Source organism: Aedes albopictus, chromosome 3 (genome assembly GCF_035046485.1).
Source record: "Aedes albopictus strain Foshan chromosome 3, AalbF5, whole genome shotgun sequence".
NCBI classification, from domain to species: domain Eukaryota; kingdom Metazoa; phylum Arthropoda; class Insecta; order Diptera; family Culicidae; genus Aedes; species Aedes albopictus.
The window spans coordinates 291,235,842-291,248,227 of record NC_085138.1 but is presented as its reverse complement, the minus strand read 5'-3'; the positions used below and the strand labels follow the sequence as shown (position 1 = coordinate 291,248,227).

The 12,386-nt window shown below is 37.3% G+C and overlaps 2 long non-coding RNA genes across 2 annotated transcripts in view; both read right to left on the bottom strand.

Moving 5' to 3' along the window:
- The window catches only part of LOC134292252 (uncharacterized), a 255,387-nt gene that overhangs the window by 19,357 nt on the left and 223,644 nt on the right, over positions 1 to 12,386 (bottom strand). The window lies entirely within an intron of this gene.
- Positions 6,923 to 8,019, bottom strand: LOC134291343 (uncharacterized). The gene is made up of 2 exons (XR_009999038.1): positions 7,862 to 8,019; positions 6,923 to 7,818 (listed from the first exon to the last, which is right to left on the bottom strand). It is a non-coding gene; the product is annotated as an uncharacterized LOC134291343 (long non-coding RNA).

Below are 12,386 nucleotides of genomic sequence, written 5' to 3'. Positions count from 1 at the left end.
TTTTTCAGGAATTCTTTGAAATATTCAAAATTCTTTTGGAGATTTTTCATGAAATTTCTCGAAGGATTTCCTTAGAAATTTCTCCAGGGAGGCTATCAGGAAGTAATCTAGGAATATAGTCGGAAATTATTCAAAATATTCCTGCGAATATTTCTCCAAAACGGCTTTATTAGATTACACTGCTTGACAAAATTTTACAAAATTTAGTGTTATGGGATGAAAAAAAATAACAGGGGTTTGGGACCCTAGAAGTGTCATAGTGAAAGAATTTTTGAAAAATATTGGACCGGGCCTTCACAGTTTAAAAACCGAAGTTTGTATGCAGAACTTGGGGTGTTCAATTGATATGTGCATTAGAATGTGCCGTGCATATTTTTAGGCGTTTTCGGTATTTGGGTTAGTTTCGTTATTGTTTAACGCCTAAAAATATGCACAGCGCGTTCTAATGCACATATCAATAGGAAGCAAACAGTGAAGTACTAGATTGAAAGTAGTGAGCCGGATTTTTGTATGGTGAGATGATCAATTCTCCGTTTCTGCAATGAAATGGTGCAAACAGCTTGGGTTATATGATTTCTTGCCTAATTTGATGCTGTTTGAGCAAAACTTTGAGTAACTGGGTTGTTGAAGTTGTAAGAAATAAATAATACAACAACACAGTTACCCAACCTTTTGCTCAAACAGCATCAAGTTAGGTAAGAAATCATATAGCCCAAGCTGTTTGCACCATTTCATTGCAGAAACGGAGAATTGATCATCTCACCATACAAAAATCCAGCTCACTACTTTCAATCTAGTACTTCACTGATTGCTTCCTATTGAACACCCCAAGTTCTCCATACAAACTTCGGTTTTAAACTGTGAAGGCCCGGTCCAATATTTTTCAAAAATTCTTTCACTATGACACTTCTAGGGTCCCAAACCCCTATTATTTTTTTTCACATCCCATAACAAAATTTAGTGTTGAACGGTGTTATCAACAATATAATAATGCTTGAAAATTCATCAGAACAAAGATACTTTTTAAACGTTGAAAAAAATTATGATGGTTTGACATTTTCACCCATTTAGACGAAAATGAGTCAAATTTACAATACTGCACAAAAATTACTAAATGTGTTCTTTCTTTGATCCAAATAGGCTCTAATATTTCTTTTTGTAGATATATTATGAACAGAAGTAGAAAATCTTTGGATATCAAAAAATAAAATTTAATGACATTGATGTAAAAAAATGCATTTTTTCGAAAAAGATCCAAAAAGTGTCAATTAGACCGGCCCACATTTGTATGATGCGAAAGAAAAGTTTTGGGCACCCTCTAGAATCGTGCCTTTGGATGAGAAGAACAATCTGTGAAAGATTCTGCTCAATCGGTTGAAAATTGAGCTGGCGCAAATTTCGGCTAACGAAAGCAGGATGAGGACATCTTCCCCAGTTTACTCTCGGTTGTTAAATGCAACACGTGTTTTTCGTTATAACTTGCGCATTACATCATAGGCGGCTATGTTGTCCTGTATTTCCATTGCTCACGCACGTGAATGGGCATCGAGACAATGAAGAATTACATAGCTGCCTGTGATGTAGCGCGGAAGCTACGACCTTCAAACACGTGCTGCATATAACAACCGAGAGTAAACGGGGGAAGATGTCCTCATCCTGCTTTCGTTGGCCGAAACCGCAACTAAATTAAGTTTTATCATGTTTTGATCTTCTACAAAGTTGTTCTTTAGGGTATCAACTACCATTCTTACAATTCTGAGCCAAATCGAACTCGGCAAACCGGCGTAGTGAATGAGGGACTAGAGGTCATCCAATTTCCGATGTTTGGACTGAACATCCCATACAAATCTTCAACTCGTTTGCGCCAGCTCAATTTTCAACCGATTGAGCTGAATATTTCACAGATTGTTCTTCTCATCTAAAGGCACGATTCTAGAGGGTGCCCCGTAGAAGTTTTCGACATTTTTGTATTTGGGCCAGTCTAGTGTCAATCCATCGTAACTTTTTTCAACGTTCAAAAAGTACCCATGTTTTCAATGATTTTCAAGCATTAGCATATTGGAGATAAAAGTTCAAAATTTCATTCAATTCGGTTCCCTGGTCTCCGAGATATGACAGTTCAAAAATTAGTAGTCTAAAAATAGTGTTTTACCAGAACGGTGATAACTTCGCGAAAGATTAACCAATCGAGCTCAAATTTGTACCAATGATGCACATATAATAGGTTGACAAACAGTCAAAATTTGAGAATATTTGATGCACTCTATGAAAAGTTACAGCATGTTGAACTTTTTTGTGAGAGAAAAAAAAGTTGCCTATCCCAAACATTTTGGCCATCCCCTGTAGATTCTAGCATAATTTCATTCAGTGGTTCAGCAGGATTTTTTTTTCCAAAGATTTCAACAAAAAGTTATAGATCTCTTCGGGATTTCCTCCTGTTATTTGTCCATGTCCATGATGCATCTAATATTAACTGAAAAATGCGTTAAAGATTTTCATGAAATACTTTGATTATACTTCATAAGAAAACTTTCGTACAGCTAATAGAAAATTCTGTTAAAACCAATTGAATAAATTATTATAATTTGTATAATAGACCTTTAGAGGATCCCTGAAAACCTCTAAAACTCTATCAAGCGGAAAAACACAATAAAAAATCTAGGGGAATTAGTTTCTTCAGAACATCAAAATCCAACGAAAGACACTTTGAGAATAAAAATGAATAATCACATTTTCTGCAAATTAACAATGTTCAATTGTCGTGGGGCGCCAATCTGGATGCTTGCCAAGGGCGCCATGAGACCACGCTACGGCTCTGACTGTTGCAACGGCGGCTAAGGAATGTTTGCAGAGGAGAGCAAAGGAAGGTTACAGGTACGTTTCCGAAGGTTTCATGTGCGTTACATGGGGTCTGAGTGGGTCTTAAGGGGGTTTCGGAGTCATTTTAGGAAGTGTCAGAGCATTTAACGCTGGTGTCAGAGGCGTTGCGGAGGCGTTTTTAGAGGTTTTGGTTCAGGAGGATTTTTGGAGGCATTTTAGGAAGTTTCACAGCATTTGCGGCGGGATTCAGAGGTGTTACGGAAGCGTTACGGAGAAGTTTTCAGAGGTTTCGGAGCGTCTCATGTGCGTTACATGACTTAAGGAGGATTTTGGAAGCATTGCAGGATGTTTCAAACAATTTTCGGCGTGATTCAGAGGCGTTACGGAAGCGTTACGGAGGAGTTTTCCGGGGGAGCGGAGCTTCTCAGGTGCATTACATGGGGTCCGAGGGGGTTTAAGGGGAATTTTGGAGGCATTTCAGGGCATTTCAGAGCTTCTTCTGAGGGCTTCAGAGGCGTTACTTAAGCGTTACGAGGAGTTTTCGGGGGTTCTGTAGCCATTCAGGTGAGTTGCATAGGGTCAAGGGGGTTAAAGGGGGGTTTTGGGGGCATTTTAGGAAGTTTCAGAGCATTTTCGGCGGGAGTCAGAGGCATTATGGAAGCATTACGGACAAGTTTTCGGGGGCTTCAGATCGACTTAGGTGCATTACATGGGGTCGTGGAGGTTTCAGGGGAATCTTGTATGCATTTCAGGAAGTTTCAAAGGATTTTTAGTGACCCCATCATAATATCTTTTAAAGCGCCCCTGAAATACCTTTTGAATTAAAGATTGTTTGGAACCCCCTGATACGACCCTGGAACAAACCTGAAAACCCCTTGAAATGCCCCTGAAATTCCATCAAATGCCCCTTAAACCTCTAGGAACGCTTTTGAAATGTTCTTGAAACACCCTGAAACTCTCTCAAATCACTCTGAAATTACTTTGAAATACCTTAAAACGCCCCTCAAACCCCTTGCAACACCCTTCGAAGGCTCCTGAGATCCCTTGAAGTCCCACTAAAGCCCCTTGGAACGCCCCTGAAACCCACTTAATACTATTGAAATACCCCTGAATTCCCCGTAATCCCATGAAAACACCAAAAATCCTGACAGAACGCCCTTAAAAGGCTCCTTAAATCTCCCGAGACAACCCCTTAAAACGCTCCTGAAGCTCCTTGGAACCCCCTTTTTGGCATATTCGGGAACTTTCTGGAAACCCCCTTAGCCCCACCTCAACTGCCCAGGAGGAAGACCTGTTCTCGCGAACTAGATACCCTAATTAAAGCCCAAACTTAAGGACAAACGTCTTGAAATCCCGCTTCAACAGTGCAGTACATCTACATTTCAGACGCATATATCTCAAGAAGCAAGCTTCAAACAACAATGTATTTTATTATTCTGCACTTACTCACTTGTAATTACATAGCTTAAAATTAGAAGCTCAGGGACGCTGATTTTGTTTACGAAGGGATTTGTGCCCTCGAAATCGTGAGTAGGTGCCCAAGTCGGCCATTGTGGCGGCCATTTTGGGATTCTAACAAGTCTGTCCTTAATTTATGCCTCTTTTTGCCTTTTTTAATTTATGCAGTCCCAGCCATGTGCATAAAAATAGGTTCCAATGTAGGGTGCCTGTACCATTTATCACACTACCTAAGGAAAACTATTTCTACAAAAATAAGGCCGACGAATGTCATCGATATGTCAAATGATAGATTAGTTTTCATACTTTACAGGAAAAATATAGAAACCGAGCCAAAACAACTTTTAGTATTTATTACGGCGTGTGCCAATGATAGGAACCCTGTACCAGTTATGGACACATTTGTTAATTTGGGTTCCATTTCGCACTATTTACATGTTTTCCTTATGGGATTAGCCATATCTGGTACACTATGGCGAAATATGTTTTTGAGGCATTCACCACCAGTCCGGCCTTTGCCGCTTCGCGTTTCAGGCAGGTGTACAGCTCTGCCACCGTTCCAAATATTCTGGCGATAATGTCCATGTCGTCCACAAATCACACAATTTGACCGGATTATGTGAAAATCGTTCCCCGTCTGTTGAGCCCGGCTCGGAATTAAAAGCTACAAAACTGATTACACTCATTCGAGGAGGGTATTCTGCTTAGAGGGTTCGAAGAGTCGGTACAATAAATAAAAAAATACTCTACTAGAAAATCAAAGTTCAACCCTCTGGAGGTGTTTTTTCCCCAAGTCGCTTACATATTGTGCATGGTTGTAAATACAGTCGGAATTTGTTATAGGGTGCCTGTACCAGTTATCGCACTACCTAAGGAAAACTACTTCTACAAAAATAAGAAGAAGACCGACGAATGTCGTCGATATGTCAAATGATAGATTTGTTTTCATACTTTACAGGAAAAATATAAAATCTGAGCCAAACCCACTTTTACTATTGAGGAATTCCACGGAGTCATGTCAGTCGATCCTGAGCGACCATTTCAAAAATATCTGAAACTTTGCACAGTTTTTCAATATCATCTAAATCGCCATTTTTTGATATCAAACCTTCATATTCACTCACGAAAAGGGTGTATGCGAAAATAGTTCAAAAATATTCTAAAAGCTGTACAGCAAAAACGGATTGTTCGATTGTTATGAATTTTTCAGCAAAGTTAGATAACTAAATGATGATTCCTTAGAAAATATACACTGTAAAAAAATTCTTTTTTTACTTTAAAAAAATATGATCTTTGTCACAAAAACTCAAATATCTCAAAACCCTATCTTTTTACCAACGTCAATTTTTTAGGAAAAATGGTCCATTATATCAGCTATCTTCCATAAAATTTTGGTGATGGTAAACTGATAAATAAAAAAGTTATGACATTTCAAACATTTCACAATTTTTACATTTAGTAACAAAAAAAAAAATTTTTCTGTGTTACTTATTTCGACAATTATATTTTGATGCTGATTTTATTGCAAAGGCTACCGCCTGAATTAAACAAGTTGTTTTCATGATATTTTTGTTTGATAATTCATAATTACTATAGTATCTATTTGAAACTTAGACGCGATCCAGTGTTGTGATCAAAAATATTGAGAAAGTCATACTTTTTATTGTACGTGACTGGTGAAAAAATCCCTTCATATTGTTGAAAAGCTGTTGATCATAAGAAAAATAAAATTAAACTTATTTTTAAGGCGAAAGCTGCATAATAAAAGTTTTATATATACGCGTATACGTCTAGTTGATCTGCAAAAAAAAATACCTCTTAGAGAACAGACTTTATGATCGGAAGAATGCGAGTAACTTCAACAACAACAAATGCATGAGAGATACATACCACAGACAAACAGATGAAACGCCTAGAACAATTTTCGTGAAAATCCATCGCCCAGTTCACACTACCACTACCTGGTGGAAATGTTTCACGAAACACTGCGTTGTGCAATATCGTCATCAGAAGGCGCTAGTGTGAAACGTCAACCGCAAAGAAAACGATGGGCACTCTTCTGGTTATGAAAGCCACAACCAAGATTCAAAATGATCGTTAAAGGCGTGGTCAATGAAAATTTCGTCAGTGTTACGTTTGTTTGTATGTATACATACCATGACACTGCTCACGTAAAAGCAAAAAAATACTACCGCTATGGATATTAAAAATTTTATAGCAATTTTTTTCTTCAGCCAAGCAAACATTACCAAACTAGTCAGTTAAAACTAATAAGTGATTTTGTTTATTATAATCTAACGAACAACATGAACAGTCGCTTTCTCAAAGGTCTTCAACTCAACGCTCTCTTGTAGACCGTTTGATGAAAAAAAAATGTTCAAAAGAGTTACGAAATCTCACCGAAAGCACCATAGATAAACTGAAAGAGACTGGTTATGCCCAAATTGAATACAAATTTACGCATTTGCACGTCCTGTCGTCTAGACTTTGACAAACGAGCCATCTGTATATCATCGGTAAAGCAGGGCGCAGGATGTTCGAAACGACAACAACTGAGAAATTGCCAGAAGTGCAGAGAGTCATGCCACCGTACCATTAGCGACATCTGTTTAAACAATTTAATCACGCCCCTTTTCAAAAATGCTTCGAAATATACTTCAACATCTATACCCATTTCAATATGTTTAACGTTGCAAAGCACGCTTTCAACATTCATCTTGAAGAAGATGGAAAACACTTGTCCTCAAATGTAACAGCAAATTAATGACTAAACGACTAATGCGCGGAGGGCGTGATATAATCGGAACATTACTGTACATATAATATACATAATACATAATAAAAACAGCTTGTTTAACTCACGCAAGGCCATTAACAATAAAATCAGCATCAAACTGCGATTTCCGGCCGAAATAATTTACACTAAAAATAATATTACTAAATGAGAAAATTGTGAAATGTTTGAATTGTCATAACTTTTTTGTTAATTAGTTCATCATCACCAAATTTTTATGGTAGATTGCTAATACAATGGACCGTTTTCCCTAAAAAATTACGTTGGTAAAAAGATAGGGTTTTGAGATATTTGAGTTTTTGTGACAAAAATGATATTTTTTAATGTTAAAAAAACGATTTTTTTCACAGTGTATATTTTCTTAGGAATCACCATTTAGTTACCTAACTTTGCTGAACAATAAAATCAGCATCAAACTGCGATTTCTGACCGAAATTATTTACACAGAAAAAAAATATTTACCAAATGTGAAAATTGTGAAATGTTTGAAATGTTATAACTTTTTTGTTTATTAGTTTACCATCACCAAATTTTTATGGTAGATTGCTAATACAATGGACCGTCTTCCCTAAAAAAATTACGTTGGTAAAAAGATAGGGTTTTGAGATATTTGAGTTTTTGTGACAAAAATGATATTTTTTAATGTTGAAAAAGATTTTTTTTTACAGTGTATATTTTCTTAGGAATCACCATTTAGCTATCTAACTTTGCTGAAAAATTCATAGCAATCGAACGAACCATTTTGGCTGTGCAGATTTTTGAATATTTTTGAACCATTTTCACATACACCCTTTTGAAAAGTTAGTCGTGATTCAAAATAAAAATTTGATATCGGAAAATGGCGATTTAGATGGAACTGAAAAACTGTGCAAAGTTTCAGTTCAATAGAAAATCATGAATTAAAAAATTTCCTTAATTTTGATGCTGTTGCTTGGAATCGCTCTATTTATTACGGCGTGTGCCAATGATAGGAACCCTGTACCAATTATGGACATACTTTTTAATTTCGGTTCCACTTCGCACTATTTACATGCATTCCTTATGGGATTTGCCATAACTGGTACACTATGGCGAAATAGGGTGCAAGGAAGCCGAAATTTTAAGGAAAATGATTTATTTGTATCATAATTTGAGCAAAATGTGAACTTTAAATGAGTGCAATCATCTTTTATGAACGTGATCTATTGTTCACACACAGTTCGAAAAATTAGTGTACATTTACATCATATATCATGCACATAATTGGAGCGTGATATATGATGTATATTTACATGCTATTTTATTATTATTTTTGTTTTTATTGGTCATCATGTAAACTTAATGCACACCTGTAAATTGCATTTGTTCTATCGCTGCCGTATGGGTATCCGGATTTCTTGGATAAATATATCGAAATGAAAACATTTGCGTCTGACATTATTTGTTTGTGAATCATTTATTTGCGGATCAATAATTCAATAATCAAAAGTAAATTTGCCAGGCATTTTTTCACATATTATAAAAACATAACCGCATCCTGAACACCTGATGCGTTATTTCTAGCGAAAGATGTACGAAAAGGTGACACCTCTTCTGCTTGCCGTTTCTAGCTGCTGCTGCTGCTGCTGTTGCTGCGGCGGCGACGGCGGCTGCTGCGCTGATGCTTTTTTCTTCTCATTTGGATTCACCTGAAGCACATATCAATGAGATTTGTTTAAAATGTAATACATGAATAAATTATAGAAATACTTACAGAAAATCTGGTCGCAATGAAATATTTATAGATCGATCAACTTCTTCACCCGACGAACGATTTGTTTACATCGCCGCCATCTTTGGTTTGACATTCAGTCAACTTTACATTTCAATCATGTAAAGTTAGAAGACATCTAATGTGATTGTTCCTTCGTGACAGAATGTTCCATGTGATTAAATGCGTATGTAGAATCAACATCATATATTAATGCAAAAGCAACTTAACGTTAAGGATGGAGACATGCTTCGGTCAATTCCACTAAATGAAATGGAAAGTTATGTCGAAATGTCGTTTACATGATTTCATATTACATTGCATTTCGATTTACGTTACAGGTAACGTTCAGATTTTTTTGCAGTGCATATTTTTTCTTGATGATTTGCATCGTTAAAGATTGAAAATCAACTATGGCGAATTTAAGGTACTATAACCATAACTGGTACACTGAGCCTACATGGTACCACCCACAATACCACCTATAACCATACTGAGGGCGACAGATTTCGGTCCAGGAACTTTGCGTGATGAGAATTTCCTTGACTTCCTGGGCATAGAGTATCTATGGGCCTTCCACACGAAATATACGTGCAAAATGAGCATTGATTTTTTCTTGGAGCTACCTTTGAGATCCACTCTAAAATTGCTCAGGTTTTTCCTACGGAAATTATTCAAAATGATTTTTTAAGGAATTATTACAGCAATTCCTTTCGTGCTTTCTTTAGTAGCTCCTTGTGTAGAATTTTAAGAAGACAATCCTGAATGAACACATGGGAAAACTTCTTGTATAAATCATCTGATAAAGTTTCTGGAAAAAATCTTGAATAAGTTTGCGTTGCGTAACGGAGTAATTCGTAGATTGCATGCTAAAAGTTGTCATGTTATATCTTTAATACTTCTATTCCGATTGCTTATGGAATGCTATTTGGGAAGGATCAGTTGGTCGGCGTTCGGTCAGAGTAGACTACGTGATTTTTTGAATAGGTAAAGATATGCGAAGGAATTTGAAAATTCTGAACTTTTCGTCATTATTTTGATGCAGATGTTTCGTTACATAAAGGAACTATGGTATTTCAGACAAAAACGCACTACATTTGACATCCCAAGTTCTTGCAGGACATTTTCCCGAAATCGTTGAAAAACAGATGGTCCGGTCTGATTTAACGCCGACCAGTTATCCAATCAAAGGTTGAAGTAAAACAGACATGAAAACTTCCATTGCCGGCCACGCCCATCTGCTCCGTTAGGCCGTTCGCAATGCTGTTTTATTTTGTATGGCGAGTTTTAAAAATTTTAAAACTCGCCATACAAAATAAAACAGCATTGCGAACGGTCTTAGGATAGGAAAGGATGTGATGATATGACACCTACTTTATGATAAGTCAGCGACTCACCGACGCCCCCATAGGTGTCAAGGAATTGGATATTTGGAATAGGTTGATTTGAGATTCACTATAAGCAAGTGATGCGGAAAGATTCAGATTTTTTAAGTGCATTTGAGTAGATCATGTAGATGTGTAGGTGTGAGTGTTAGTGTTTTAGAGTATTTAAACACCAACGTTGGGAGTGATGTAGCTAAGAAATTTGCCACTCCATGGGCCTTTTTGCTTCCGGGATGGGGCACAGGCATTTGGACCATGTGTCTTGGCTAACAAGCCTAGGCTAAAGCGCCATTGATCGCTCTCTGAAACGATAAGAAACACGTTATGTGGATGGGAAGGGATGGTAGGGAAGGAATGATATCTATTTATCGAGGTGCCAGCGACTCACCGACGCCCTCATACGTAAAAAGAAAGGAGATGGGATTTTGGAAATGGTCTGGAATTCAGTATGGTTAAGTTATGCTATTGGGTTATTATGAAATCAACAACTTATGCGTGGTAATGGCTCGCTAAAAAAAATCTGTTCCACATCGGAACAAACTCACCAAATTATCTGGTTGCACACCGTCTGGTTGCATGGTTCATGTCCCGTGCGGACATAAAACAAGAAAATACTTGATGTAAGTAACTTAGACAAACTTTTGCGTTTACTAGAATTTGTGTTGAATATTGTTTTTTACTTGATTTCTTGAGACTAGCAGCTGTAGTTGCCGTTAGCCTACCGAGTACATTTGCGGGAAATATGCCAGATTTGTCAGATTTTTCTTGCTTATGGAACCCGGAATTCAATCACGCAGGCACAATAATGGCAGAACCTTTCACTTTTCATAAATTAATATCCATATTATCTTCAATCACTAAAGAGAACAACCACATCGGACGACACGAAAACGACAACCACCATTTTAAACCCACATCATAACACTCAAATCAAATTCATAAAAACTGATTTCAGGCGCTCATTTCTTCACTTTCCACCAAACGATTGCACAATGTGCAACAAAACACACGGCACAGCCACTTTTAGTACGAGGGTAGCACTCCAACTACCAGTATAATCAAACAAATTTCGAGGAAACAATTCTCACTGAGGAAAACTAGCACAATAAGATTCGTAAGTCTGGAAAAAATCTAGAATAAGTTTCTGGATAAATTCGTTTCGTTGAGAAAATCCCCAGAGAGGGCAATCCTCAAGTAATCCACAGATAAATTTCCTGGAGGAATTCATGAAAGAATATTGAGAAGAAATTTTTGAAGGAATATTCAAAAGGAATTCCCGGAGGGAGGAATTTCCAGATGGAGGTTCTGAGAGAACTGAAGTAATCACTAGAATAAGTTGCTGAAGGAAGGAGGAATCACCAAAATTATTTGCTGAAGGAATCCGCTGCAGGAATTAGGTATTTTATTTTGGATTCCCCCAAAAATGATTCAGAAACACCAGTTTTTTGTGCCTTAGCACAAAAAAAAGGAAACAAAAAAGTGGTTAGATTATCTGGGTGATTCGATCATCCGGAGTATTTTTGAGTCCCCAAATCAGTGCTGCTAACTGTCAATCTCAGTTACTGTTTTTCAGCCGAAAGTGAATGACTGTAGCGGTTGTTTCAACTCGTCATTATGAGAGCTGACAGAGTCAGAGAGTTCCATTCGTGAGCGACCCAACCCAGTATGATTCCCAATCATCCACACACGGCTCATGAGGTCGTTCGTTTCAAGCGGTGGCTAGTGATAATGAAATGAAATTTGACACTAGTTTCTGCTTTCGGCGCACTGCGTGTCAGAGTGAGTTCCTAGTTCATTTCTCTTTCTTATATTTTCGACTGGACGACTTCGTGACCAACAAACAGAGCTTGGAACAGCTTAAGGTCCAAAATGAGTTCTCTTCATTTGAGTTGTATTTGAAATTTATATAAGCAAATTTTGAAAACAGCATCGATCGATGATCGAACCAGTGAGAATAAACCATTCACTGAAAAAATAGGCAAAACGTTGTTGCAGAACAGATCGTTTGAAGGCGGTCTCCTTTGGCCAACCGACGTATCCCACTGGGATTCCATATACCTCCGAAACCGTTTATCCAACTGGACCAAACGGTGCATTCTATGAAATGGTAATAATTACCAGTTATTGTGTGAAACTTCAAGCATAATTGGTTAAAAGTTGAAGAAAATAGAACCGAATGAACATCAAAATTTGGTTGCGT